The 13,353-nt window shown below is 40.2% G+C and overlaps 1 pseudogene; it reads left to right on the top strand.

The window, feature by feature from the left end:
- Positions 1-5,273: 5,273 nt before the first annotated feature.
- Positions 5,274-13,111, top strand: LOC149152643 (ABC transporter G family member 42-like; annotated as a pseudogene).
- Positions 13,112-13,353: the final 242 nt, after the last annotated feature.

Genomic DNA, 13,353 nt, shown 5'->3' with positions numbered 1-13,353 from the left:
TTTTCTAAAATAGTTTCTCCTTTGTTTGTGTTATTAATGAAAAATCTTGAATTCAACTGGACTGATGACTATGAGAATGCATTCAATAAACTTAAGCATCAGTTGTCCACAGCTCCTATTTTGAGAGGACCTGATTGGGCATTACCCTTTCATATTTCCTCTGATGCCTCAGATACGGCAATTGGAGTTGTCCTGGGTCAGGAAGAAAACAATCTCCCCTATGCTATCTATTTCATCAGCAAAAACATGACACTAGCTGAGTTAAATTATACAGTAACTGAGAAAGAATTTTTAGCAGTTATTTATGCTATTAATAAATTTCGGCATTATATTACTGGCTATACTACCTTTGTGCATACTGACCACTCGGCCATCAAGTATTTAATGAATAAATCAATTACAAATGCTCGAGTCACCAGGTGGTTATTACTATTACAGGAATTTGATATCACAATTGTAGATAGGCCAGGAAAAGAAAATGTAGTTGCTGATTTTCTTTCTCGTTTAAAAATTGATGAAAATGTTCCAGTAGATGATTCTTTTCCTGATGAGTATCTATTTGTAGTATCTGCTCACTCACCTTGGTATGCAGACATTGCCAATTATCTAGTTGCAGGAAAATTACCATCACACCTATCACACAGGGAAAGAAGGAAGATCATCCAACAAAGTGCTAGGTACAGTTGGATAAGCGGGTGTCTGTTCCACACAGGAATAGATCAAGAAATCAGGAGATGCGTTGGGGAAGATGAGATTTATGACATATTGAAAGCTTGTCATGATGGTCCTTGTGGAGGACATTTTGCAGATAAAAGAACAGCTCACAAGGTACTTAGAATGCGTTATTACTGGCCATCACTTTTTAAAGATGCTAGAAAATATGTGAAGGCTTGTGACAGCTGTCAAAGAATGGGCCAGCCCAACCATAGGGATGAAATGCCACTCAACCCCCAGGTAACTCTCGAACCCTTTGAGAAATGGGCATTAGATTTCGTAGGTCCCATTAATCCTCCATCTAATCAAAGAGTTTATATTCTAGTATGCACAGATTACATGACTAAATGCGTAGAGGCCAAAGCACTCATTAAAGCTAATGAAGAAGCAGTACTAATATTTTTATTTGAGGAAATCTTTGTTAGATTGGACTACCCAGAGAATTAGTCACTGATGGAGGACCTCCTTTCAATTCTCATGGTTTCAAAGATACGCTCCAAAAATATCATATCAAGCATAAAATGACCACACCTTACCACCCCCAAGCAAATGGGCAGGTGGAAAGCACAAATAAGGTCATAGAAGCTATCTTAACAAAGACAATAAAGGAGAATAGAAGGGACTGGTTCCAACGCTTGCTCGAGGCTCTTTGGGCCTACAGAACCACTTGGAGAAACACAACAGGATTTTCACCCTATGAATTGGTTTTTGGAAAGAATGCTATTTTTCTTGTAGAGTTTGAAATTAAAACCTTAAGAACTGCCTTAGCTGTTAACCTTGATTTAACTGATGCACAGACAGCCAGGTTGCAGCAGTTGCAGGAATTGGATGAGAAAAGACTGGATGTCGTCCATCAAACAAATATGATACAGCAACAAAGGAGAAAATGGCATGACAGAACCATTAAGCAAAAGCAGTTCCAAAAAGGTAACTGGGCTCTACTTTATGATTCACGTTTCGAGAACTTTCAAGGGAAGCTGAGAACAAGATGGCTAGGGCCGTATGAAGTGGATACTGTTTTCCTAAATGGAACGGTTAGACTATGAACAATTGATGGAAGCAGAACACCAATGTTAGTGAATGGCTACCGACTTCGGTTATATCAGCGGCCGATTTCCAAAAAGGACTTTAAAGCCACTTGCATGGCAATAAAACAGTATTCTTTTCCAGGGGAACTTGTTGTCCCTCAAAGCACTTGAATTTCTATTATTTATGTAATTTTTAGGATTAGACATTTTTTTTAGAAACTAATAAATCCTGCCAAGGATTGCGATATTATATTTCGGTATTTTGCAGATGTAGCATGGGGAAGTAGCTGAGAACAAAGGTCTCAAAAGGAATTACTGGGTGGACTCCGAATTCCTGTTGCTACAACACCATTTCCCGTTGCTGCAACACCATTTCCCGTTGTTGCAACACCATTTCCCGTTGCTGCAACACCATTTCCTGTTGCTGCAACACCATTTCCTTGTTGCTGCAACACTACTCCCGTTGCTGCAACACCATTTCCCGCTGCTGCAACACCATTCCTGTTGCTGCAACACCATTTCTTGTTGCTGCAACACCACCCCTGTTGCTGCAACACCATTTCCCGTTGTCACAACACTATTCCTATTGCTGTAACACTAGTTCCATTACTCCAGCAGATTCCCCGTTTTCACAAACGTTTTCCCCTAATCCTTGTTGCCCCAACGGTAATTTTCTGTTGCTGCAACACCAGTCCCGGTGCCATGATATTGCTTCCCGATCACGAAATATCCTTTCCGCATGAAATATACCACCTCTCGTGATGATTACAACACCTCACTATCACTTCCCGTCATTATCATTACAAATCACCCATATTCCCGTGCTTTCAGATCCGCGGTAATGATTATAATTTGACAGCAGACAAGAAAAGACTTTTTGACGCAGCGATCAAAAAGGTAAAGGACGAAGGTACGCACGTTTATGAATAAGCATTAAATAATAGATAAGCGGAAAAAGGTTGATAGGTCCATCAAATGATTGCATTCCCAATCATATCATTTACACGTAGGAAGGGGGGGATTACCAAAGCAATTCCCATAATGATAAACCACGCCAACCACCGCCACCTTTAATTCTCCCGGTTGTATGTAAAAACTACGGCATGTTACCATTTGTGATGAATACTCTGAGTTGAAATTGGTAGCTCGGCTCTGACTTCTGAAGATTTACCGAGACAACAGCTATGGGAGGAACCCTCATTACTCATGAACTAGGCACGACAGCAGTCCTGGAACTCTTTTCGGAAATTTACCAAATTTTCTTGCAAGCTGGATGGACAGAGTATTTCAGGAGACTTCCGGACTTTGATGAGCAGCAAGTCCTGGAATTCACATGCAATTTGACAGAAGGATTCTTTGTCGTCCAAGGAATTCAAGTTCCGGTCACGGAAGAAATCATAGCTGAAGTCACCAGACTCCCAGCCACCGGTACACGGTGGTTCAGCAGAAAGCACCTGATTCTGAATGCACATCAAGACTTTCTCCATCCAGGCGAGGAAGTAGAAACCAAGGGCAGAGGTGTAGCATTGCGGTCGTTACCTCAACCATGGCCAAAAGTCGCTGAATTCGTCAAGCAATATCTGACATGCGAAGGTCGCTACCAGGTAATCTACCAGCATGACTTCGTCCTGTTAAATCATTTAAGAAATGGTCAATTATTGAACATGCCATATTATTTGCTGGGTTGTCTTAAAAATATGGCACGATATGCTATGAAAGCGAAGCATCCAGTTCTCTCCCTAAAACACCATCGCTTAATCCAATTGCTGATTAACAGAGCTCTTCCTCTAAACATCCCTCCACCCCCCATTAATCCCCATCCGGAGGAAAGAATTCCACAGCCTGTGCAGGAAAGTCCTCATCAAGAAGAGGAAACTTCTCGTCAAGCTGAGGACACACCTCAGCGAGACCAAGAGCCTCCTCAACAAACGGATGACATCCCTGAACAAACCCCTTTGGAAAACCCTCAGCAAACAGAGCATATTCCCGAACAACCCCAGAAAACACCCCTACATGTTACAGAGAATGAACAAGCAGCAGCGGAATTAACCACGTCTCCCAAAAGAACCAACTCTCCCGCTCCCATACTCAGTATTTCTACTGATGATTCGGACAATAATATCCCAATTACGCAGCTTAAACGAAAAATGCGGCAGGCAAAGAAAACCCCAGCAAAAAGAAGAAGAACGAGGGTTTCAACCAAAGCACCTACCACCCCGACTACTGTTCCAACCTTAAGGGCCAGCAGGAAGAGAAAAACACCTCAATTCCCTGCCTCTCTACCAAAACGAAAATCGGCAGTAGTTGGATCCCCTAATTCCTCCAGCTCACCACCCATTGCTTTATAAACCCGCACTCCAGCCACTCCTCGAAACCCCTCTCCCCCACCCACAGAGGCTGAGATGCAGAGCATTCATAGCTTCGTGGCATCATATCTTAAGACAGTTGATACACAAGGACCAGCTGCCGACACCCAGAATGATAGTGACCAAGTGGCTGCAACACAAGAAACAACCACTACCCCAGGTGACACACAAGAACCACATGTGGGGAATACTGATCAAATTGATGAAGCAGAACCTCTGCCTCCACTAGAATCTACTGTCTCATAGGATCAGCCTACTATACCCGCCCTGCAACAAGAAATTGAGTTTCTGAAATCTCAGATTCAGGACTATCAGGAAGAGATAATAAGGGTCAGGGAAGCATATCAGAAAGAATTCAGCCTGCATGTTTTAGCAAGAGTAGCGTCTGCAGCAAAGAAAAGCAAAGATAACGAATATATGTGTACAAATTGTGGTGAGATATATGCTCAGGCAGGATATAAGGTAGTACAAGAACCAATAAAGGAAGCCTCCGATGCTGAAAATGAAACAAAGGAGTCTGCTGATGCTGAAGTAGAAATCCCACAATTCTCTGCTGAGATAGAGAGACCTGTTGCTACACAAGAACCAACAGGATCTGTAGAAGAAATGCAGGCAGAAAGACCTGTTGCTACACAAGAACCAACAGGATCTTCAGAGGAAGTGCAGACAGAGAAACCTGTTGTTACACAAGAACCAACAGGATCTTCAGAAAAAGTGCAGTCAGAAAGACCTGTTGATACACAAGAACCAACAGGATCTTCAGAAGAAGTGCAGTCAGTGAGACATGTTGCTACACAAGAACCAACAGGTCATCCAGAGAACATGCAGGACCAAGATCAAGAACTTACTGACACACAAGAACCAGTAAGTTCACCTGAAATTGCACAAGATCAAGGACTTACTGACACACAAGAACCAGTGAGTTCATCTGAAACTGCACAAGACCAGGAGCTTACTCACACACAAGAACCAGTAAGTTCCTTAGAGACTGCACATGAACAAACAGAGGAGCTTCCTGACACTATGCAGGAAGAAAAGAAAGAAGAAAACAAGGACTCACCCCGGACTACCCAATCTGCTATGCAAGAAGAAGCTACACAAGAACCAGGAAATGAAGAAAGAAACACTAAAAGTGTTATGGAACAAGAAAAAGATATAGAAGAAAATGAGGATAAAGATACAGATTCACCTCGGCATACCTGAAGCATTATGGAGGAGGAAGAAAAAGACAGACTCATCACGGCCTGCCCAGACTATTATGGAGGAAGAAGAAAAAGATACAGATTCATCACGGCCTGCCCAGACTATTATGGAAGAAGAGCAAATAGTTTCAGAAGGGAATAAAGAAGAATTGAATTCGCCCAGCAAGAAGCAAGGAGCAGATGAAGAAAAAGAGACAGATTCACCCTGGTCCACCAAAATCAATTTGGAGCAAAATGGATTAGTCCAATAGGAGGAAGAAACTCTGGTCAGAGATGAAGACAGAGATGCTGGATCATCCCAGCCCACTTCAACAGAGCAGATGATTCTGATTGATGCCTGTATGCAAACAGAGCTTCCCACTGTTAGTGATGCATGTATAGAAACAGAAAGTTTTCAGGAATTGAAACGTAGATGGTGGAAAGAATATCAGCAGTCTCAAGGCAAAGCATTCGAACAACAAAAGGGGACCTGGTTTGATCATGCTTATAAGAACTGGGAAGCACTGGAACAGTGTAGGGCCCAGTATAAAGAAATTAAGGAACTGAAACACAGAATGTCCCAGATGTTTGAGTTATGTCAAAGGATGCTTGCCACAAGGAAACCCTCTTTTAACTATGCTACATTTTTAAGGGAAAGACTTGCATTCATTCAGCTGAAGGCTATCAAAGAGGGGAGGCCTCATCAAGTGGTCACAGCAGATCAGTTTATGCAGACCTTTGCAGAGGCACCCAAAAGCGACCAAAACCTGCTATGTGAATTATACCTCCATAACGAGGCCGTGTCTGAAGAAACGAACATGAATATGATACCTGTAGTGGGTGACATACAATTGAGAGCCTTCATCTCCTTTTTGGCTAATCAGCTTACCTGGAAAAATGCCTATGTCTCAGGCCTCCAAAACGAACAGAATTGTCTTCTGTGGATTCGATCTGAACCACAGAACGCTGCCACTTTCATTTCACAACACTTAAAAATGATAAGAAATTCTGATATGAAGGATCATGTTATGAGACTGCAAACAGAGGTCCTAACAGACTGTCAGCAGTATGTAAAGACCAAAGCATCCTTGGTTGTTAAAGCAAATAAACTGTTTTGGGATAATTTCCCTGCAGAAAGGCAGGAATATCACCTGTATAACCCATCAAATCTGCAAGTAGCACTTTCAAGGGTACCTCGGTATGTTGAATGCGTGCAGCGTTGTGCTGAAAATTGGATGGGTTATAAATTTAAATTCCCACTTTTATGGTTGTCTGGTGATCAGTATAAGGGCCAGTTTGGACTTTCTAACAGAGAAGAGGCAGCAGCATGGAAGCATATACGAACTGTTTGTGGTTTCAGAGACAAGTTTGATGTTACTCCCTACAGCTATTGTCTTAGTAATCTGCATTGTTCGTCCCAGTTCTCCGACTCAGACTCAGAGTAGCCATTGCATGGGGACATGCAATCTCTTCAGTTGGGGGGGATGTTGGGACTCACAATTGACCTATTTTGACCTTATCTTTTGCCGTATTATTATCCTTTTGCAGTCATAAGTTGAAAGCTTTTATTTTATAATGACATATTGACCCCAAGGTATGAAGTAACCTCCCACATATCTATGTTTAATTGTTTATTTCATATTCGTGAATATCTTTATACTTATCCTTGGAAACACTGACTAAATTGTCAAGTAATTGCCTTAAGTTTGCAAGAATTACAATGTATAGTTGCTGTAACACCAAAAACAGCAACTACGCAGTTGCTGTAACACCAGAAACAGCAACTACGCAGTTGCTGCAACACCAGAAGCAGCAACTCCGTAGTTGCTACAGTCAGCAACAGCAATTACCTAAAGCAAGCTATTTTGTAATAGCCACAAACAACAGATGGCAACTATTTAAAGAACCTTGACGTGGCATAATGAAGCGAAGGTCTAAAGCAAGAAGAACACAGTCAGCATGGCCTAAATCAGGAACAGCATGGGGAAATGGCAAAGGAATATGAAGATCCCGAGAAGACGGTCGAAGTCAGTTACCCGCTATGTAACAGCCAGAGCTCAAGAAAGAATGTATTATCATACTGTTGTAATAGCGTTCCGAATTCCTTATTTTTGACAAGATGGGCTAACTGAATAGGCTGTAATACTTTATTGTAATAGATGTCTCCTCTATAAAGAGCAGACATCTACATGAAAAGGGGATTAGTCAGCGTCTATGGTGAGTCTGTAAGAAGAAATCTTGAAGAACATCAGCAAGTCTGAACTACATTGTATTTAAATCTTTTTGGCAGATGAATATAAAACTGTTTTGAGCACTTAATCCAGTCTTCGTTTTCCTGGGGAATCTTGTGAGAGGGACTGGGCCCACCTTCCTCACAAGATTCACCCATTTAGTTTCTTGTCAAGTGTGTAAGTGTGCAATAGTTTCTTTCTGGTACTCTGCTTGGATTTGATAGCATTACCTCTGGTATTCTTTGTTTTGCTAGTACTCTGTTTCATTAATCACTTGATTTTGTTCCTCACCGGTGAATGAGAGTGCAGTGTGCATTAGTAAATCTGATTACAGGGGCAGGTGCTGAACGTCCCCATCTGTAGGATAGGGTCCTGATCCTCTGCCAACAGAGCATCCATCATTTCGCTTTCCAGATTTGTAGTTTTAATTAATTGCCTTTACTTTAACAAGTTCTGTAATGACATAGCGTAAGAATCACGTATACTACAGCTTTTCAATGCTTTTAGATTTTGAGTACATACAGTACGCAGTAGCCTTTGGAATAAAAAGACTTTCCCTGGTTGACAATTAATGTGGTACTTAAATGTTTAATTCATAAACAATTCAACTAGCCAACAAGGCACATATGTAATGCCAACAACAACACACAAAATAAAAAAATCAGTTAAAGAGAGAACCAACCTCAAAACAAATCTTAGATGCTATCACACTAAAACTTCACCATAATTGAGCAAAGTTGAGTTCTCATACCACTGTTGTAGGGAAGGGAGACTGAAATTGGCAACATAAACCATTACACAATAAGAGTAGACAAGCAAAATTGTTGTCTAGAATTATTTCACTTTGCAGATTATAGTTGGAGCCTTTATTACATCAACTGTATTCTTGAAGACTGAAATGCATCATAAGTCCCGAAACGATGCAAATATATACCTTGGAGCACTTATTTTCAGCCTCCTTGCCAACATGTTCAATGGATTTGCAGAATTGGCCATGACAATTGTCAGGCTTCCCATGTTCTTCAAGCAATGGGATTTACTGTTCTATCCTGCATGGGCCTTCACTATTCCTACCTTTTTACTCAGAATTCCAATGTCAGTGGTGGAGGTTGGAGTTTGGGTGCTGATAACTTACTATACCATTGGGTTTTCCCCTGAAGCTAGCAGGTAGTATCTGCAAATCAATCATTTATCAAAACTGTCTCCTTTAGTTATGGAAGCTTAATATTTTCATTGCATTTGCTCCTTTTAAAAGACATCCATCTTTCTACCCTGGCAGGTTCTTTTGACAATTTCTTGTTATCTTCCTAGTTCATCAGATGGCATCGTCCCTGTTCCGTCTTATGGCAAGAATTTTCAGGACAATGATCTTAGCTAATACTAGAGGCTTTATAGCTCTTCTACTTATATTCATGCTTGGAGGATTTATTCTCCCTAGAGGTTAGCATTTTTATTTATTTCAAATTCACGGGCATTTAATCTCTCCAAGAAATATTTAAGACTGAAATCTAGAAAATCTTGTTAAACAAGACAGGCTTTACTTGTCACTATAACCATATGCTAGGCTTCTAGTTTTAAACAGTGAAGTATAAGTTTACAGTAAGATTGACAATTGATTTTTGTGCCAGAGAACATCCTGAAATGGTGGATATGGGGCTACTGGTGTTCCCCTTTGATGTATGCAGAAAATGCAATTTCAGTGAATGAGATGCTTGCTCCTAGATGGATGATAGTAAGGCTTTAACCTTTTAATGCTTTAAGAATTCCATGAAAGATTGTGGAAAAGATGGAAATAATCTTACTTGAGTTTCCTTGAAGAATATTTTTAACTATGAAGAGTATTTCAAATCCTTTCATGAAAGTGACTAGTGTCATGGAACCGTGTTGGCCTCTCAGAGTGCAGAGAATACCACAAATTTGGGTGTTTCTGCCTTGAAGAGTTGTAACATCTTTCCACAAGCATATTGGTACTGGCTAGGAGTTGTTGCTCTATTGGGATTTTCAGTCCTCTTCAATGTGCTTTTTACTTTGGAAAAACGTGAGTTGCTTCTCTAGAACAATATATGTTGTTCTCTCTGTGTTCATCCTTTTTTAACCAAATTCTTTCATATATGAAATAATGTGGAATTTGTTTGTGCATAGCTCTTGGGAAACCTCAAGCTGTCATATCTGAAGAAGAACTTGGAAAAATGCAAGCCCAAGAGAATGGTACCAAGCAAGGACATAATAGAAAGTCATCGAGATCAAGGAGAGGATCTTCTGCAGATGACAATAATGCCTGTAAGACAACTATTAACCTAGTCTGGTTCAGAGTTTCATGAACAGATTAAGGGGAATAGATGGAGCATGAACTCCATGATTTTGAGTTATATAACAAAGTCTTCATTGCTTTGTTATGCAGATGATATGCAAATCAGAGGAATGAGCAACCAATCAACTAATCTAGAAGGCAATGATCAGTTGGGTTTGGAGGCTGCAACAGGAGTTCTTCCGAAGCAAGGAATGATTCTTCCATTCAAAGCACTAGCCATGTCTTTTGAAGATGTCAATTACTTTGTTGATATGCCCCTTGTATGAATTTGAGCCCTGAGACTGGTCTATTATGTGATTCAGCTATTGCCAATTTTTGTGGCTTCTCTTACCTGAAAAGTTTGGCTGAAAAATTTTGATTTTGTCTGCAGGAAATGAAAGATCAAGGAGTGACTGAGGATTGGCTTCAATTTCTCCGGGATGTTACAGGGGCATTCAGACTTGGTGTTCTTACAGCATTGATGGGTGTTAGTGGTGCTGGGAAGACAACTCTCATGGATGTCTTAGCTGGAAGAAAGACTGGAGGATACATTGAGGGTGATATCCGAATCTCTGGATTTCCCAAAAAGCAAGAAACATTTGCTTGGATTTCTAGTTATTGTCAACAGAATGATATACATTCTCCACAGATTACTGTCAGAGAATCCTTGTTATATTCAACATTTCTCCATCTTCCAAAGGATGTTGACAAAGAAACCAGAATTGTAAGTCTACAACTATGATTTTCTCTTGTCTAATAGTGTTTTGTTTTGACATTATGCAAAATTGTCATATTACTGATTTGCAATAAATTCCTATTTGTAGGCCTTTGTTGATGAGGTCATCGAACTTGTGGAATTAGAAAATTTAAGGGATGCACTGGTAGGCTTTCCAGGTATATCTGGATTGTCAACTGAACAAAGGAAAAGGTTAACAATAGTTGTGGAGCTTGTTGCAAATCCTTCTATAATTTTCATGGATGAGCCCACCTCTGGTTTAGATGCTAGAGCAGCTGCAATTGTGATGCGAACTGTGCGTAATACAGTAGACACTGGAAGGATTGTTGTGTGTACCATTCATCAGCCTAGCATTGACATCTTTGAAGCTTTTGATGAGGTAAACCAAGGTTTATGTGCTTAAATAACTTATAACATTTGTTTAAAAGTTCAGTATTGATTTCTGACTTACAATGATGGGTTCAGTTGTTGTTGATGAAAAGAGGAGGGAAAGTCATTTTCTTTGGGCCACTAGGCCAGAATTCTCACAAGGTTGTTGAATACTTTGAGGTAACAACTTGGGAGATTGTTGTAGTCCTTAGTAAAGGAATACTTTTGAATAGAGCACTACTTCTATACAGCTCAAATGTGAGTTGATATTCTTATTTTCATCCTGAAAAACTGCAGGCTAATCCAGGCGTACCAAAGATAAAAGATAAATACAACCCAGCCACATGGATGTTGGAAGTTAGCTCTATTGCTACCGAACATGGTTTGGGGATAGACTTTGTAGAGCATTACAAGAAATATTCCCTCTATAAGTAAGCATTATAGTTATTAATATACCCCCAGATTCTCTATGCATATGATACCTAGCATTACAAGAAGTCTACAGGACACAAGGTTATCAACTTCTTACTCACTTTCTAACATTTTCTCCTCTTTTTCGCAATAAAGGTGGAACAAAGCATTGGTAACAGAGCTGAAGTCTCTATCTCCAGAAGCAACGGATCTTTACTTTGCAACCCAGTATTCACAAGCATTCTTTGGACAATTCAATTGTTGTTTGTGGAAGCAATGGTGGACTTATTGGCGAAGCCCCGACTATAATGATGTTAGATACTCTACACTTGTCTGTGCTCTACTCCTTGGAACAATCTTCTGGAAGGTCAGCACAAAACAGTATGTACCTGAGATTTAACTCCGCAAGATAGATTACTGGCCAAAGTATCAAGTTGTTTGGATTGAAAAAGCACAAAAATGTTTACTTCTCTTATTTTGTATGTTATACTCTTGCTCTTCTCCGAAACTAATAAATAGCTTTGACTGCATATCAGGGACAACAACAATGATCTTTTTATCATGGCGGGGACCTTGTATGGAGTAGTTTTATTCTTGGGAGTTAACAACTGTTCAACTGTGCAGCCTGTCATTGCAGTAGAGAGAATTGTGTTCTACAGAGAAAAGGCTGCAGGAATGTACTCTGTATTGCCTTATGCTCTGGCTCAGGTTAGTCATATTTCATTGTTTCATTTTATTCTCTATCATACTGTCCACATTCAAACTCTTTATGTTCTGAAGATTGCCCATAAAGCACAATATGAGCCTCTAGCATTTCCAATTCAAGATCAAGCTTTGGGATCAATGTGCCAGCATCTTTCCACTAGCTCGTATTAGGATGGCATGGTGCTTCTACATTCTAGGGTACCCTTTGGATTTGGGTATGAGCCAATTCCAGGTTTGGAGTTGTCCACTGTGTTAACACCGTCAAGCTGCATTCTGGAAACTATTCAATTCTCCTATTCCTATGAATTTGTCACATTTTTGCAGTCACATAATCAGATCGGATTCCTATTTACATATGTACTCTTTGATTAAAAACAAACTTTAACAGGTGGTGATCAAGCTTCCATACATACTTGGCCAGACAGTTATGTACACTCTTATTGTCTACAGTATGGTCCATTTCGACTAGACAACTAAGAAGTTTGTGTGGTTCTTCTTCCTGAACTACTTCACATTTCTCTATTTCACCTATTATGGGATGATGACAGTCTCCATAACTCCAAACCAACAAGTGGCTTCAATAGTAGCTACAGCTTTCTACTCTGTTTTCAATCTGTTTTCAGGATTCTTCATTCCTAAACCGGTATGCAACCTGTTTCTTTCAACTAAACCTTATTATCCCATATAACTAGGCAAGAACATCACATATATCTATTTTCATTTTGAGCAAGTGAAGCTAATAGAACAACTTACTATCACTAGTTCATCTTAGTAATCATCTTGTCATGATGGGTTTCTGGATGTATGCAGAGAATCCCAAAATGGTGGATCTGGTACTACTGGATATGCCCGTTTTCCTGGAACATCTATGGTCTCATTGTATCGTAGTATGGAGACGTTACAGACCCTCTGGAAGTATTGGGTGAGGGAACGAAACCACTGAATAAGTTCGTGGAGGATTACTTTGGATACAGGCATGATTTCTTGGGTGCAGTAGCTGGAGCCCTAGTCGGATTCTCAGTTTTCTTTGCATTTATATTTGTGTTGGGCATCAAGGTATTAAACTTCCAACGAAGGTGAAAGGCAAGGCAGAGGCATTACAAAATCCAGAACCCTGGGATTGGGCCATTTGAGTTTTGAGTTGTTTGCCTCTCATTGGATTCATGAGAAACCTGACTATCTTGAGGGCAAGCTCCCTATGGTATCTCCTATCGACATTGTGAAGCAGTAGTGGCTTGGATGTGGAAAGTTGAAGCGTCTTCATTTACTGCGTGGCTTTTATGATATCATATAATGTGTAATAACGCCTTTCATTATGGTAC

This window comes from Pinus tabuliformis, chromosome 9 (genome assembly GCF_031772625.1).
Source record: "Pinus tabuliformis cultivar Carrire ecotype Pingquan chromosome 9, CPIR1, whole genome shotgun sequence".
Taxonomy (NCBI): Eukaryota; Viridiplantae; Streptophyta; class Pinopsida; order Pinales; family Pinaceae; genus Pinus; species Pinus tabuliformis.
The sequence above is the reverse complement of the archived record's forward strand: the minus strand, read 5'-3'. Positions and strand labels throughout refer to the sequence as shown.